Consider the following 16,278-nt stretch of genomic DNA (forward strand, 5'->3'; position numbering starts at 1 on the left):
CGGCCAGCCAACCTCCTGTGGTCCCTCCCCTGGCTGGCTAGCCAGCCAGCCCTGATTGGCCCTGATCACCAGCCAGGCCAAGGGCCCCCACCCGTGCATGAATTCGTGCACTGGGCCCCTAGTTATAGGGCCCGGTGCACAAATTCGTGCACCTTGAAAGAAACTCCATTTTACCTACCTATTAACCTTCTCTACCCACAGGCAGTGAGGAACAGCTTTCCTTTCTTTCTTATTTATTTAATAGTGTCCTGGTGCATGGATTTGTACACATTGAAAGGAAATGAATTAGAAGAAATATTTTAATATCACTATTTGCCTTTCTCTGTAATAGAAGTGTCAACCAAATTCACAATCGATGATGACAGATCGAAACACACGCGTGCAATTAGGACCAGCGAAAGCTTTATATATATATATAGATAGATAGATAAACTTGCTTAATTAGACCTGCTTTCTGATTTAGCTAAACTTTTTCCAGCCTGGTAAAGCACCCCAACTTCTCTTCCAGGTAATTGTTAGCAATACAGCAATAAATATCAACACGAAGTAGATTATTATTGTAGATCACACAGGGAGAACAAAGGGTAAAATATTTAACTGTAGCAGTGTTTGACTACATTCTACACAGTGAGAAAACCTGAAGTCATTTTCAAGGTCTACCATTTCTTACTTCTTTTCAGTCAGTTCAAGTTTCTAAACTTTCTGAATCTCCATTTTCCGGCTAATGAAAAGAAAATAGGATTCTACTGAGTCTCCTATCTACCTACTCCAAGACTTTTTTGAGGATCAAATGAGATGAGGCATGGGAAAATGCTTCACAGTTATTTGGTTAAATTGTAAAATGTATGCACCTGGCTATAAAGCAAGTCATGTTCCTGGGCTGAAGAAACTCCAAGAAAGCTAGTCGCTAGGGAGAGGAAGCCTTGTGTTGCTATGTGATGTCATTACCCAGCGCCCACAGTGATCATTTCTAGGCTGGGCTGAGCTATGGGCCGCACTTTGTGCCATGGGGTCTTGGCAGTGTTGGCTGTGATTTGGTGGGGTGTCACTCCAGAATGGTGGCAGGACCTGTGTCCCACTTGGGGGAAGCCTTGTGTTGGTTTGTCAGTGCCTGGTCCGCGGTGCCATTTATTTTTAAATGGCCAGTGCATGTCATGGCAGCTCCTCATTGAGCGTCTGCCCCTGGTGGTCAGTGCACATCATAGCTACTGGTCAGATGGACACTTAGCCTTTTATATATATAGATTGTCAGTTTGGACTTATGAATTCTTGTTTCAATTATATTTCATTAATGTATATTTCTCTTTGTTTTTCTCACTCTTTCCCATGGTCAAATCATCCTAGATTTGGTCTGTGAGAACTCATTTAAACTGGCTTCTGTGTACTTTTGACATGTTCTCATTATGTTTTGAGCACTTCACTATTTCTGGCCTTAAAAAAAAAAAAGAAAATCTCAGGATCCTCATGTACCTGCCTAGGAACCAGCCATCTCAAGAAGCTCCTGTTCCTCTCATAGGAAATGGTATTTAGCTTGATAGATTTTTGAACTTGACATCATGGAGGTCAATCATGCCCTTCTAAAACACATCTCCTGATTTTTAGTAGGAAACAGAATCAGAACTGAAAAGGCATTGAGTCTCATCCAGACTATAAATACTCTAAGCTTGATTTTTTTTTCCAAGTAGATGTGAGGAATAAATCCATAGCAATAAAATGCTCTGAAGTATGTATAAAGTGACATTTTGATTAACATATAAAATTAGTCTGCAAAATAAATTAATTATCTTAAAAACCTAGTATTGTAAGTGGGTTGAAAATCATTATGATTCCACTGAACAGTCTAAATGAAGATGAAAATTATATCTTGAAGTTCTTCTAGAAAGTTAAAATGGGTCAGCTTGAAAATGTTATATAAACACAAACTCAAAATACGATTTTAAATGCCCAATATGAAAAAAACAATGACGAAATATGAAATTTAAAACCCTTAGCGTCACCCAGATAGCATGGCTCAGTGCCATGGTTGGATTCCCAGTCAGGGCACATGCTCAGGTTGCAGGCTCGATCCCCAGTAAGGGGCATGCTGGAAGTAGCTGATCAATGATTCTCTCTCATCATTGATGTTTCTATCTCTCCCTCTCCTTTCCTCTCTGAAATCAATACAAATATATTTAAAAAAATAAAAACCCTTAGGGCCTGACATATGATAGGTGCCAACATTTTTACTAAATGAAATTTTTTATTTTTATTAAATTTATTAATTAAAAAGATTTAAGAAAATGTTAGCCACTCATAAGAATTCAAATAAAAAATATGTATATGAAACATATAAAATAGTACATGTGTGTGTAATGGAATGCCATTTATGCCCTCCTGGTCTCTGGGTAGTGTGTGGCAAATTTCTAATTTAAACCCCAAATTAAATATATATATATATATATATATTTTTTTTTTTTTTTTTTAAGCCACTTGAGAAAACAAAAAACAATCCAGATGAAAGCGCAGGCTATCACACATGGGATTACAAAGGCAGGCTGGAGTTCACGCCTCTGCCAGAGAGAAGCAGGCCAGCTTGAACAGAGCATGTCGGCAGTGGCCTTTCGCTGTGACGCCAGCTTGTACCAGACCTCTTCTCTGGCCGCCAGGCAATTCCATCTCTAAGAATGGACGACCCTGCGATTGCTTCACAAGTGTTAAATCAGCTCCGGAGCATGTTGTAACTTAGCATATGTTGTAATGAAATGTAGGAACTCACACTTCTGTGTGGCCATAAAACCTCCGTGTGGGGAGGGAGGCTGCACATCTGAACGGTGGCCAACCTGAGATCAGACGGTGATAGGGGAGGCAGATCTGGCTTCGCAGGCTCACAAACACGTCTTCATACAATCCCTTGGTTTAGTTCAGATTCCCCGGGCTTCTCAGCTGCCACATTTGAAATGTAGATCAAAAGAGACCGCAGGGCAGGCCCAGCGTCCAGGCACATGACTGGACTAGAGCTCCCAGGGCCTGCTGTTTTCTTTCTCTCAAGTAATGAAATAAGTGGACATAAAACAGAAGGCCAGGTGAAGAATCAGAAGGGAGGCTGGGCAAGAAGCAGCAATAAGACACCAGCTAGGAAAGATCAAGGTCCTCCTCATTTGCAGGGAGGCCTCCTCCTATTGGTGAAACTACAGAGCTTAAAAAAAAAGAAAAAGAAAAGGAAAAGAATTCTAGTGCTCAAGGAGATGGCGGCATGCTAGGGTGAAAATATTTCGGGATCCAGTTGTAACTGATGGAAATATCCCTCAGACAAATGGTCTCAGCTGGAGGAGCGATTTATTGAGGGGACTGGCTGTGAGCAGCACCTTTCGGCGGGCATTCAACAGGAAATGCAGCCTTCCAGGGGCACTGGGCTCTGCAGGGAGCTGCGGGCTCCCGAGAATGACCTGATTTACCTGCGCAAAGAAGGGGCAATGCTGGGAACATAGAGGAGAAACTCTAATTACATTTGAATAGAACAGGGAGGAATTAACCCAGAGGCTGAGTGGACTCTCTCTCCATGTGGGGATGCAGATGAGGAAAACCCTGCCACCCTGGCTCCCTGCCAACCCCATTCCTAAGAGGGGAATCAGCAGACCTGAGAGGAAGCTGGGGTGTGGGGGTGGTTCAGGATGACGAGGCCCCGCAACGTAGCCCTGCAAGTGTGTCTATCTTTTCACAGTCTAGGGGCAGAGAGCTCCAAGGGACCTGAGGACTCCCTGTGGGTGGAAGGAAGTGAAGAGAGAGATCAATGTGACCATCAAGGCTTGACCTGTGACTAAGCTTGAGCTTGAGAGTCTTCCACTTATTGTTTGACTTTCCCTCTAGGAAAGAAGAGGACAAGTTGGCATTGTCCCATCACTGAGACCATAGGACTGGCTCAGTGTCCTGCTTCTGGTTACATTTATGGTGAATCCGTGTGGAAGCTGGCTAGGGTCACTATTTCTTATATACAGTGAGACTTTAGAAGACAAAGAAGTATGTCTCCCCCATACCTATCAACCCTTCTCTCATTGTCTCCCATCCCCTACTCCCTCACTGCCTTTGCCTATATGAAAAAGAGGCAAGTAAATGAGTGATAGAACGGGTTCCTTTTATCAAACAACTTCCAGGATACTACAGGATGAAGGCTGCTTCAGGCCATTTCCTATATTTTTATAGCTGCAAAATCATTATCACCGCTCTTCATAATGGAGGCCGGCACAACGGCACACTCTGCATCCGGAGGAACTAAATCATACCCATTATAGATGTATTGTTATTCATTTTATTGAATTCAAATTTTTGACAATCCATGTGTAACACTCAGCAGTAGAGATAATAGAATAGAAAACCCCATTCTTCAAGAAAGCTTCCTGAACCAATTACTGACAGGAACAGGGGAGAACAATAATGGTCTGGGGTTCCTCTGGGAGGTTGTTTTTACAAACAGGATGCCTGCAGAGCAACGTGTGTGTGTGTGTGTGTGTGTGTGTGTGTGTGTAGATGAGCAAGGCCAAAATCTTCATTCTATACCTTAATAATTGTAAAAGAAAACTAATGAACAATCATTTAAAAAATACTGCGCCAAAAAATGAAAATAAAATAAAAAATAGCTGTGACAAGGGTTAATACTCTCTGTGATTATAAGCCTCAGTTCTTTTTGCCATCGCTCATTTTTGTACACATTCTCACGAAGTAGGGGCAGGTTGAGGAGCGGATTGTGGCATTTGGAAATGGATGAGTCAACTGAGGAGTCACCACATACTTTTTTAAAGGGAAGGAAAGAGAAGGGCAAAGTTGATTAGTTTGATTGCCTGGTTTGGGTAAGTGAGAACTGGATTTAATTATAAAGCTAAGTCTTGGCATCAGAAAGCAATGAAAATTTCATGTTAAGCCTAGTGCACTGAGTTATGACCTGTTGTTCTTTAAATAGGCTGAGCTACTAGTTGCAGGAAAACTTTTAGATACCCTCCAAGCACATTTTAAATTGCACAATTGGTGCAATAATGGCTAATTAGGCTTTTACCTCTCCTCTGGTCTTTTGTGTTTATTTTAATACCAGAAAGCACTCAAGCTGTTCTGGAAGTCAGTATATGAAGAAGCGCATGTTTTTTGGCTGATTCAACCAAGCAGACCAAAACCACTGTAGATACAAATGTAGAATTTTAGAGGTGAATATTTAATTGTTGTTTAGACATCAAAAGCAAGATTTTTTCCGCCTGATAATTTATTGTTGTTAAGAAAACTGTATGTGATCATTAATATTTGACAGTAGAATTTAAGGAAGGGTTACACATGCTAGTTGAAGGGACTAGGTTCACAGCTCATACTCTTATTGCCCTGGAAATTCTTCATAAACGTTCAAAGCAATCTTCTCAAAGTCAGCCTATGATTGGCCAAAGTTTTCACACATCCCTGGAACAATTGGCGGATCTCCATCACCTTTGAAGTGAGATGCCTGGAATCAGTAACCAGATGCACCATCATGGCCCTGCCTGTCTCCACATTTTCAAGCAGGTGAAAGGTGGGGTTGACACTACTTGCTTAGACTGCAGATTTGTGCTAAAAGCTGGGAGTCAAACAAGTGAAGACTTGCTGTCCCCTTCCATTACCTTCTGTTTCCTTTCTATGAAGTAGGAAATTAAATATAAGCTTAGGAATGATTAAAAAATGAATCCAGTTCTCTACATAAATGGGATCAAGTCTTAAGACAACTTAGTAATTCATTCAAAAATAGGCCAGCAATTAGTGTTAGTACGGATTTGAAGACATTGTAAATAAGATATTGCTAAATATTACTATTTATAAATAAGTATTCAATCCTTTAAAAACTTAGAATTCTGAGGAACTATACATGCCTTCAAATTGTCCAAAATTTATTCCGAATTTTCTATTAAACTTCATTTTGCCTCATTTAATGCTGAAACCTGATTTTCAAAGTATGGATTTAATGTAGCCAGCTTTTAAATATTTATCCTAAAAGTAGTCAGGTAGGAATATGACATTAACTTTTAGGTTTTGTTTTTGTAAAAAATATGTTTTTGTTCAAATGCTGAGATCTATGACTATGGATTATTTTGAAATTCTTGTTTGCTCTCACTTGAATTTCCTATACAATATTTATAATTTCGGCAATCAGAGAAAATATGTTAATTTTACAAATACCTACTGCTCATCCAGATTCTGCAGAGAGGCTTCTACCTGCTCGTGAGCATGCCCAGAGATGCTCGTGCAATGAACAGCAGAGACAAAATACATTCAGTGCTCAACTAGTCCCTTCTAAGAGCTGGCTATATGTCAAATGCTATGTTAAGTCCTGAATAGTTATGGAGCTTCTTAACCTTTTGATCTCATTTCCTCTTTCTAGAACACTCCATCCACAGTTTTTCCCTATCAGAAGAACAACATGGATCATTATTACCTGGACCCTAACTTCAAATCCCTGAAAGCCAATACCAAAATGTATAGTAAGACCTCAAAAGGAACCTAACCCCAAATCAAAACTAGGCCAAGGCAAAGTGAAATTAATCTGAACTAAGGCACATATTCATAACTGTTGTGTTTGTTTATTAGTTGTTGGGGTTTTGTTTTGTTTTTAGGATAAACTGAAGAAAGGAGAATGGTTTTTTATTAAGTATCATCTTCCTGTCAGGGATTAAGCATTGTAATTTATAAGCTGAATATAATTGAGTCCTCATAATAACTGTAAAATATATATATATATATATATATATATATATATATGTCATCTTTTTTACTTTTAAAACTTTTTAAAACTTGTTAATTACAGTTTACATGCAATATTATTTTATATTAGTATACAGCATAGTGGTAATTAGTATTGGGAGTTAGATGGGCTTTTAGCCTTAATTCTGAAAATGACCTGCTATAATAAAAAAAGTTCCAAGGGATATTTGACTATTATGGTCATTAGAATTTTCCAAATGAAGAAAGAAAGAGAGAGAGAGAGAAACTCAATCATCTGCATGATTCTTCAGCACAATTAAGAGCCATGCTAGGGAAAATTTTTGAAGCCTTTTATAAAATTCTACGACTAGGTTCCATTGAGGCAATAAAAAAAAATCACTAAAATTAAATTTTAATATTAACTCTTGTCTTCAACAAATTTCTAAGGTATGTCATGTTGTATGGGAACATTTAGCCAAAATTTAACTGGTCCTAGCATCTTCTCCAAAGCTCACTGATTGGTGTCCCAGGAAATAAGCTTCCGCTCCCTCTATCACTCTTCAGGCCCTCAGTGATGTCACTGTAGGTGACACTTTAGCTCTTTCAAAGAAGAGAAGGTCTGTCCTCTGGCTTCATAAGAGGTCATGTGGTGTTACACACCCAAACCAGAATGCCTTCATTTACTAGCTGTGTGTGTAGGCAGATGCATAACTTTTCTTGACTCAGTTTCCTCATTTGTAAAATAGTACCAACATCCTGGTAAAGTGTTTACAAGAATAGTGGTATATAGAAACAATCAGTAATTGTTAGCTCTTAGTTTAAGAATAAAATAAGGAAAACTTAACTTGCACAGATTCAGATCATAGAAGTGTAGAGGTCATCTATGAATATGATGTTCATTATTGGGACATTTACAAGGACAGAATGTGTGATAGTGGCTAATGATTTGACAGACCAGAAGATCTAGAGATGAACATATAATGAGAAGTTTACCTATATCCAGTTACTAGTTGCAAAAGCATTTTAAAAATTCTAACTGTGAAGAATGTTTAGGTAAATGAATATCAATATTATTTTATACTTTTTAGTCTCTGGAACACTTTTATATATAACTAGAGGCCCGATGCATGAAATTCATGCAAGAATAGACCTTTGCAAGAGTAGATCCCTCCCTTGCAGCCATGGTGGCTGCAGCCCCAGCTTCATCCCAGAAGGACGTCCCATCAAATTAGCATATCATACTTTTATTATTATAGATGAATTACAAATAAACTTCATGAATTAAAACAAAGTTAAATGGCAAATCACTATGAGTGTCAATTTTTAAGGATATTAATCTATGCATTTTATTATTTTGGATATTTATCTGTAGCAGGTACATTTTGTCAGTGATTTTCAGCCTATATAAAAATTAATACAGATTCATCACCTCAAAATATTATATATTGTCATAATTATAAGTATTTTCTACCTTGCTATGTTTCCACTGTTTTTCCTGCCACATAACCTCAATTTGTCAACATTAAAAACAAACTCTTCTAGGCAGTTTTCTTGTTAATATAGCACATTAAAATGCACCTTATGTAGGAATGTGACATGCTGCTATTTGAGATCACATTAATTTTAATACTTGAAAACAAAAAGAAAGAAGCAATATAATATTTAGTATACAATATTTTTTGCATGTAATGAAATGTTTCAGTATTATCATAGGTAAATTTGATGTAATATTCGCCCTATCACATCTAGATTCTAATACATCAGTGCTGTTTTCAGAAGTGAATGTGCACACTATCCTTTTGCTTTTGTACCATAGAAATGATTAGCTGGTTCTGGGGAGAAATTATTATATTACTTTCTCACCCTCCCTTCAGATGAAAATCTTTAAAGCCTGAGTTTTGTGTTCCATCATCTTGAATAGATTATTGATATTTTATTCAACATATTCAGAATAGCTTCAGTTACATATAACTGCTGGTTTGGTTTGCAAACTTTAAAATTATAGTGATTAACATTATGGTTTATCTTTGTAATAAACCACCAATAGATTAAAAAGGACATTCCTGGGAGTTGATGAATATCCCCCCTCAACATGACTCATGGGAGTTCAGTATGTTCAGAATGACTACCACCTAGAACACCATATGTGCAATAGGATATTCTCCATTTCTAATTTCACAAATAAGTGTTTGAGCCAAACCCTGACCTATAGATATTTTAAAAAGCAAAGTTTGTATTCTTAAAGTCTCTTATTTTTCTCTTCATAAATATTCATAAGACTCTGTTTACATAGATGTAATTTTCAAATAATGTGGTGTGTGTTGCTATATCAACATCCTAAACATCGTATTAAAACAATGTGAGAACATTAAGATGAATGCATGTTGCCTTGGCCAGGTGACTCAGTTGGTTGCAGCGTCGTCCAGATGTGCTAAGGCTGCAGGTTCGGTCCCCAGTCAGGGCACATACAAGAATCAACCAATAAACCCATAAATAAGTTAAACAACAAAGCAATGTTTTTCTCACTCTAACATCAATAAATACTTAAAATTTAAAAAAAAATCATTTATAAAATGAATACATGTTAAAATTAATCATCATATTACATGTATGTGGCAGACGTGTGTTTTGCATGCCCAGCATTTCTCTAGAGCACCGCTCCCCTTCAGTTCTGAACCCATGTCCTTCTGGAAGGTAAACCTCACACCTGGATCCAGGAGAGGCATGAGAGAATTCTAAGTTCTAATAGGAGTAGCCACAGTGATTCATTCAGATTAAGCCAATCAGAATGAAACCCAGTCATAGACTAGAGTTATGAAAACATGTAAAGTAACAGGATATATCACCCTGCCCGAGAATAAAGCCCATCAAGAAGAATGCAATGCTGACTACAGGACAGAGAGAAATTGAATCCGGTACCATTATATGAGGCCCTAGATCCATCACTGTCCAAATTCAAATACCCTCTGAACTTTTTAGTCATACAAGAAAATAATTCTCTCTTTGTTTTTGTTTGTGTGTTTTTTGTTTTAAGAGGTTTTGAGTTGTTTTCTACTGCTTGCAAGGGAAAGCACCATTATTAATATAAACCATAACTCTATCAATTTAAAGAAAAAAATCCTTACACTCAACCTGAGTGAGATTGCCATAAATCTGATTTCCAAAATACACCAGGGGATTGTAAATCATTTAAAGGTTTGGAAAGCAATGAGCATTATGAACCACATATAATGTCCTGAAATTCTGCCTCAGAATACAGTGTGACAGGGGAATAATCATTAATTGCAGTGTTATATATGGCTTCAAACTGTTCAATGCAACCTAAATCTTAACTATAGGACAATGGATAAGTGTATGATAGTATAGCAACACTGTATTATGAAAGTCTTAAATTATAAAGATGATGCAAAAAAGAAATATTTCTGATATAATATTAAGTGAAAAGGATAAACATCATTGCACTTGTTATAATAATTACAGCTATGTACAGTGATATATAAATGAAGACAAGCAATTCTCAATCCTGCTTGCATAGTAGAAACTCCTGGGGAGTATTGTTAGAAATGTAAAAAATGTTGATGCCTCAGAAATTCTGATTTAATTGGTCTGGGATAGATCCCAGTCATTGGTATTTTGCTGAAGCTCCGTAGGTTATGCGGATGCGTGACAATTAACAATAGTTTTAGAATTGAGGGGGGGCGGTGTGGGGGGGAAAAGGGAAAGAACAATAAGCCTCTCACATTAAGTTTAAAAAATTTTCACTTTTATACATTCACTTATTTATAACTTGGCATATTTACATATTAATGAGTGTTTTGTGTTCTATTTCTCATCCACGGTTAAACGTCTAAACAGTTCACATTTTGCTAGTCTGCTGATGGATGAAACAAAATGGTAGCTTAATTATGCCCTGGAATGGAGCAGAGGAGAAAGGGAGGTTTGGGGGCATCTTTTTAGGTATAAATTAATTCATGGATACACCAAGACCTAAAATATCCCAGTCTCTTGTTTTAATAATGTCAGTGGTTCTGCTGTTAGGTTTGTAACTTGAACTGTTTTTAGTAGGCGACTTGTCGCATCACAGAGATCTATATGGTTCCCGCCGACCTAATATTGGTAACTCAGTCACTAACCCAGACCTCCATTTCAGTCTCTTGTGTTGGGCCTTTCTCCTCTAAATGTTGGAGAAACACAGAGTTCTCAGCTCTACACATATACTGTCTGGGTGAACTACACAAATATGACTCTCAACTATCTCTCTCCAGGCCTGACCTCTTTCTTGAACTCCATAATCCAGCAGTTCTCAACCTGTGGGCTGCGACCCCTTTGGGGGTCGAACGACCCTTTCACAGGGGTCGCCTAAGACCATTGGAAAACACATATATAATTACATATTGTTTTTGTGATTAATCACTATGCTTTAATTATGTTCAATTTGTAACAATGAAATTGGGGGTCACCACAACATGAGGAACTGTATTAAAGGATCGTGGCATTAGGAAGGTTGAGAACCACTGCCGTAATCCAACTGCCTCCTCAGCATCTCCACTTGAATAATAAGTATCTTGACCCTAACCAAAACCAAATCTTCATTTTTTCACCCAGACTTGATCCTCCCTAAGGGTTCCCCATCTCCCCATTCACCTAACTTTCTGAACCAAACCTCAGTATCATCCTTGCTTCTCAATCTCAATCCACATTCAATTCATCAGCAAACCCCTTTAGCTATACCTTAAAAGGCTATTTTGGGGTAGCTCACTCCCCATCAACCACAATGTATTCCAAGTCATCAGGATCCAACTGCTATTCTGCTTTTACTCTTGGTCCCCGTTGTCTAAACCTGACTCTGCATTGGTTTTCCATCACAAAGTAAAACCAGTCTTCACTCTGGCTAACCAGGCTCCAGGGGATCTGGTTTCTGGTTCCTGGGTGACTCGTGCACTTCTTTCCCAAGACTCACTGAGCCCAAGCTTATAAGTGCTCTGCTGTTCCTCTTGGGTATCAAGTCTGACCTCAGGGCCTTTTCCCTTGCTGTTCCTTCTGCCTGAATTTCTCTAACCCTAGACCTCTGCATGGCTCAACTCCTCATACTTCTCTTCAGTTTCTGTCGAAGTCACCTCCTCAGAGAGGCTGTCCCTTAAAACCTATCTAAAGATGTCTAAAAGAACAGAAATCTGGCTGAGCTGGTTTGGCTCAGCGGATAGAGCATTGGCCTGCCCACTGAAGGGTACCGGGAGGCAACCAATCGATACGTCTCTCTCACATCGATGTTTCTCTCTCCGTCTCTCCCCCTCCCTTTCTCTCTCTCTTAAATCAATGAAAAAAAATATCCTTGGATGAGGATTAACAAACAAACAAAAAAGAAATCTGAAAACCTATCTAAATGACTCCTTGCCACCCACATCATTCTCGATCCCTTTAGAATGCTTAATTTTTCTTCATAGTACTTACCACTACCTGAGATTCTATATGTAAATGCGGTTGTCTCTCTTCCCCGTAATCTCCACGAAGGCAGGAATTTAATGACTTTTATTCATTGCTGTATCCCAAAGCTTTAAAATAGTACCTGAATGTTTGTGGAACTATTGACTGAATCAATAAGGAAACAACAAACAAAATATATACACACACACTTTTATATTTTTAAAGCAGCTTTAAGTTCACAGCAAAACTGAAGAAGGTACAGAGATTTCCCATACACCCCCTGCCCCAACGTATGCACAGACCTCCCCCCTCCGCCCCCCCCCCCCCCCCCCCGCAACCTCCCACAATCAACATCTGGCCCAAAGTGTACGTTTGTCACAGCCAATAAACCTACATCGACCCATCATTATCATTGAAAGTCCATAGTTTTCATTGGGGTTCACTCTTGGTTTTAAGCATTCTATGGTGGAACTAGAAAGGATTAAATCAGTGGTCTTCTTGAAAGCCATCTTTCACAGCACTCACTGCCATTGCTTCTAATTTTGGTGACTCAGTCACTGGTTTAGACCACTTTAACAACTTTCTACCTCATCTACTACACCGAGAAGTAAATACGACTATGTTATCCCTAAATGAAATCTTTCCCAAGTTCCTCAGCACCACAGGGCACTGTCACTTGCTCCACCCCTCACTCACACCATTCCTTGGAGACACAGGCTTGCTAAGTCTCTGACGCCCATAGTTTAGATGCCCTCCTTTGAAGTTAGGGCCCTTGTCGGTGCCATAGCATTATTGCAGCTCCCAGAGAATACTACCAGATAAGCTGGCAGCAACTGATGACACTGAAGGTGAGTCAAGATTGTTGCAAGATTTCATACTGGTTAAGAGCATAGAGCCTAGAACTAGATGGTTAGGGTTCAAATCCTTCCTGCCCTTTACTATTTGTACGGCCTTAGCAAGTCATTTAACCTTTTTGGCTTCTGTTTCCTCTTCTGTAAAATAAAGATTATAATACCTACTCCTCAGAGACTTGTGAAAGTTAAAATAGTTGAGAAATGTGAAATATTAAAAACAGTGCCTGGCACCTAAGAAAGACGATATGTGTTAGTGATGATTTTACTATTATTACATCAGCCTCAGCTTTCAATGTATGCCTGTGTTTTGACAGGGTTACACTATGAATTGTCAGTAAATTCGAATTCCTCCTCAATGCTTCTTACATAAATCTGAGTTTCAAATTCTTTTTCTCTCACATTGGATGGTTATGTAGGTAAAAGCCAACAAACAAGAAATTGTTATTTAAACTTTAAAATTCCAATTCTAGCTTTGACCATTTGTTTTGTGGTCCTAAACATGCTTGTATTAGTGTGGTAAGACTGCCATAACGAAGTACCACCTACTGGTGGCTTAAACAGCACATTAATTTTCTCACAGTTCTGGAAGCTGGCCGTCTGAGATCAAGGAAGTGTTACTTTCTCCTGAGGCCTCTCTCCTGGGCTTGCAGATGGCCACCTTCTCTTGGTGTCTTCACAAGGTCTTCCCTCTGTGACGGTCTGTGTCCTAATGTCCTTTACTCATAAGGACATCAGTCGAATTACATAAAGGCCCTCCCTAATGGCCTCATTTTAACTTTATTACCTTTATAAAGATCTCTTTTCCAAATACAGTAACATTCTGAGGTTACTGTGTCTTTAGACTTCAACATATGAATTTAGGGGGCAAAATTCTACCCATTACATCACTTATTTCTCACTACTTTTCTGTGGAGCTGGCATACATTATTGATATCTAAATATATGAACTCTGTCAGAATTATAAGTCAATCCAATAAATTAACATTTTTAGAAAACATAATTCTTGGTACCTAGATCCATGTGAAAAGAGGTCTTTCCAAATCAAATATAACAGAATCCAGGTCATAGCTTACCTATAATAATGAAAAATAGTATGGATACATGAATCCTCTATAGTTATTTCTCTACATCACATTGAGAATATGATGTTTTTAAAAAAGAGAGTTCATTTGCAAATTGTCAGTGAAGAAATGGCCAAGAGTCAAAAACCAAAACAAAAAGTTTGGAGTCAAATGATTTTTTAAAAGCTAATTTAAAAAGCAATGACTTCAAAATTAATAAAACTTGAAGATGTAATACATAAATGGTAATACCGAGGACAGTAATTCATTGGAAAAATTTAGGTTAGTTTTATAAATACTGTGGCTTTTTTAAAATTTCACATCCCTGCTTTATAAGCACTAAATCAACTATTTTTCTTGCTCTATCATCTGCCAATTTGCAGATGGATTGGTCACTGAAGCTACGTCTCTATCAATGCAGACGTTGAATATAGTAGAATAAGTAACCAATAGAATGTTAAGGGCTCTATATTTTAGTACAATGTTCCAACAAGATGTATTATTTTAATGTTTAAAATAACAAAAAAGTGGAAATATTTGGAAAAAAAATCACAGTAGGTATTGCAAACTTTAGGATAGGGTTCATCTGGGATTAAGCAAATTTGTTTAGGAGCTATGCTCAAACAAGTAATTGGGTAGGAAATCATTTCACAATAAAAACAGACTGTACAGTACCACCTGCTCTCCTAATAGATCATTTGTGCTATAGCATTAAAGGACAGGGATCATCTGTTATGCATTTTCTTGCTTGTAGTGATTAATATAAGATATAGATAATAAATCAGCTTTTCCTAAACACATTACCCTCTGCCACTATAAAAACAAATTATTGATAAAACTCCATAATTTGTAAAGCACAAGTGACTTTGACATGAAGCAAAGCTTTAAGAATCTTTGAATGAAAATTTTAAATGCTGTAGGAATTATTGATGTATATAGTTGAATCTGTTTGCAATGAACAGTCAAAGAGATGAATTCAAAGGTGCCAGGCCTGAGCCATTCACCATAAAACGCCTTGTTTAATGTTTCTTTAATGAAATCAAATCGTTAATATAATGAACATAAAGAGAAAGGTCAAGTCACTGGGGATAAGCCACTTAACCTTATATCTTATTGCATATAACAGCGCAGAGTAAGAAACCAATCTTCATAAATTGAATTTATTTCATATTCCTAATGCCTTTGAATAAATCATCTTCTGTAATTAAGTAATGTGTGCTGCTTTTCTAAAACCCTCCTATCAGTTGTTAGGGTTGGTTTGTGTTCTCAGATCAGATAAATATCAGCTGAGGCACTCCCTGTGGAGTCAGAGGGGCGAGCGGGACCCCTGGGCACTTAATCTATCTGAGCATTTGAGAGACAATAGAAGGAGAACCTAATAAAGACTGCAGCAGTAAAACACCTCAAGAAAATGCTCCCAATTCCCTAAATTAGTCTGGAATTACATTTCATTCCTCACAAAAGAAAGCAACAAGTACTGGCACTATACTGTTATAACTCCTTCCCACACATTTCATTTTCCAGAAATCTTATTCAGATGCTGTACTTGTGGGCACATGTACCTATAAGCACACAAGAATAAGCCCCATTTCTTTGTGTGTGTGGTTTGTTGGGGTTTTTTTTTTTTTTTTGCTCCAGACAACTTTTACTTTTGTATTTCTGCAATACAATTCTCTCCAAATATTCAAACTCTAAAATATATTTGAGAGGAAAGAATTCAGAGCTAAAGCTAATATTGCCTGTTACCCTTTAGCAAGATGCTAAAGCACATGGAGAAGTCATTTTCAGCCTGCTGGGATTTTGCTGATTTTCACCTAAGCAGTACATAAAAATTGGAGTCTTTTGTTTTATTCAAGGTTCATTTCTATTTATCTGAAGCCAAATGGAGATGGTTCAGGCCTATTTTTGGTAACTAAAATGGATCAAAAGGAAAAGGTAAGCATTTATTTTCCCCGTATAAAACTTATTCCACTTCCCTTTGTTTCCTGCACAATAGAGCATCTCAAGTCTAAAAAGCCACTTTTACTGTGACCCTGCAGAATCTCTCACGAGTGATGACGCTCACACTGCAGACGGGCTCCAGGCACAGTCCCCAGCATGCTCACTCCAATTCCATCCTTTTTTTCATTCTCAAGAGACTCCTTCAAAATGCAAGGGAATGAGACCAAGGATGGCTAACCTTGAATATGCTCTGTTTGTAAAGAAAAGAAAGTTACCATTCCCCAAACTTTCATAACGTGAATACTATTGGT

This window comes from Myotis yumanensis, unplaced genomic scaffold (assembly GCF_028538775.1).
Source record: "Myotis yumanensis isolate MYYU_CA2020_CCGP unplaced genomic scaffold, mMyoYum1.0.hap1 SCAF_2, whole genome shotgun sequence".
In the NCBI taxonomy this organism is placed as follows: Eukaryota; Metazoa; Chordata; class Mammalia; order Chiroptera; family Vespertilionidae; genus Myotis; species Myotis yumanensis.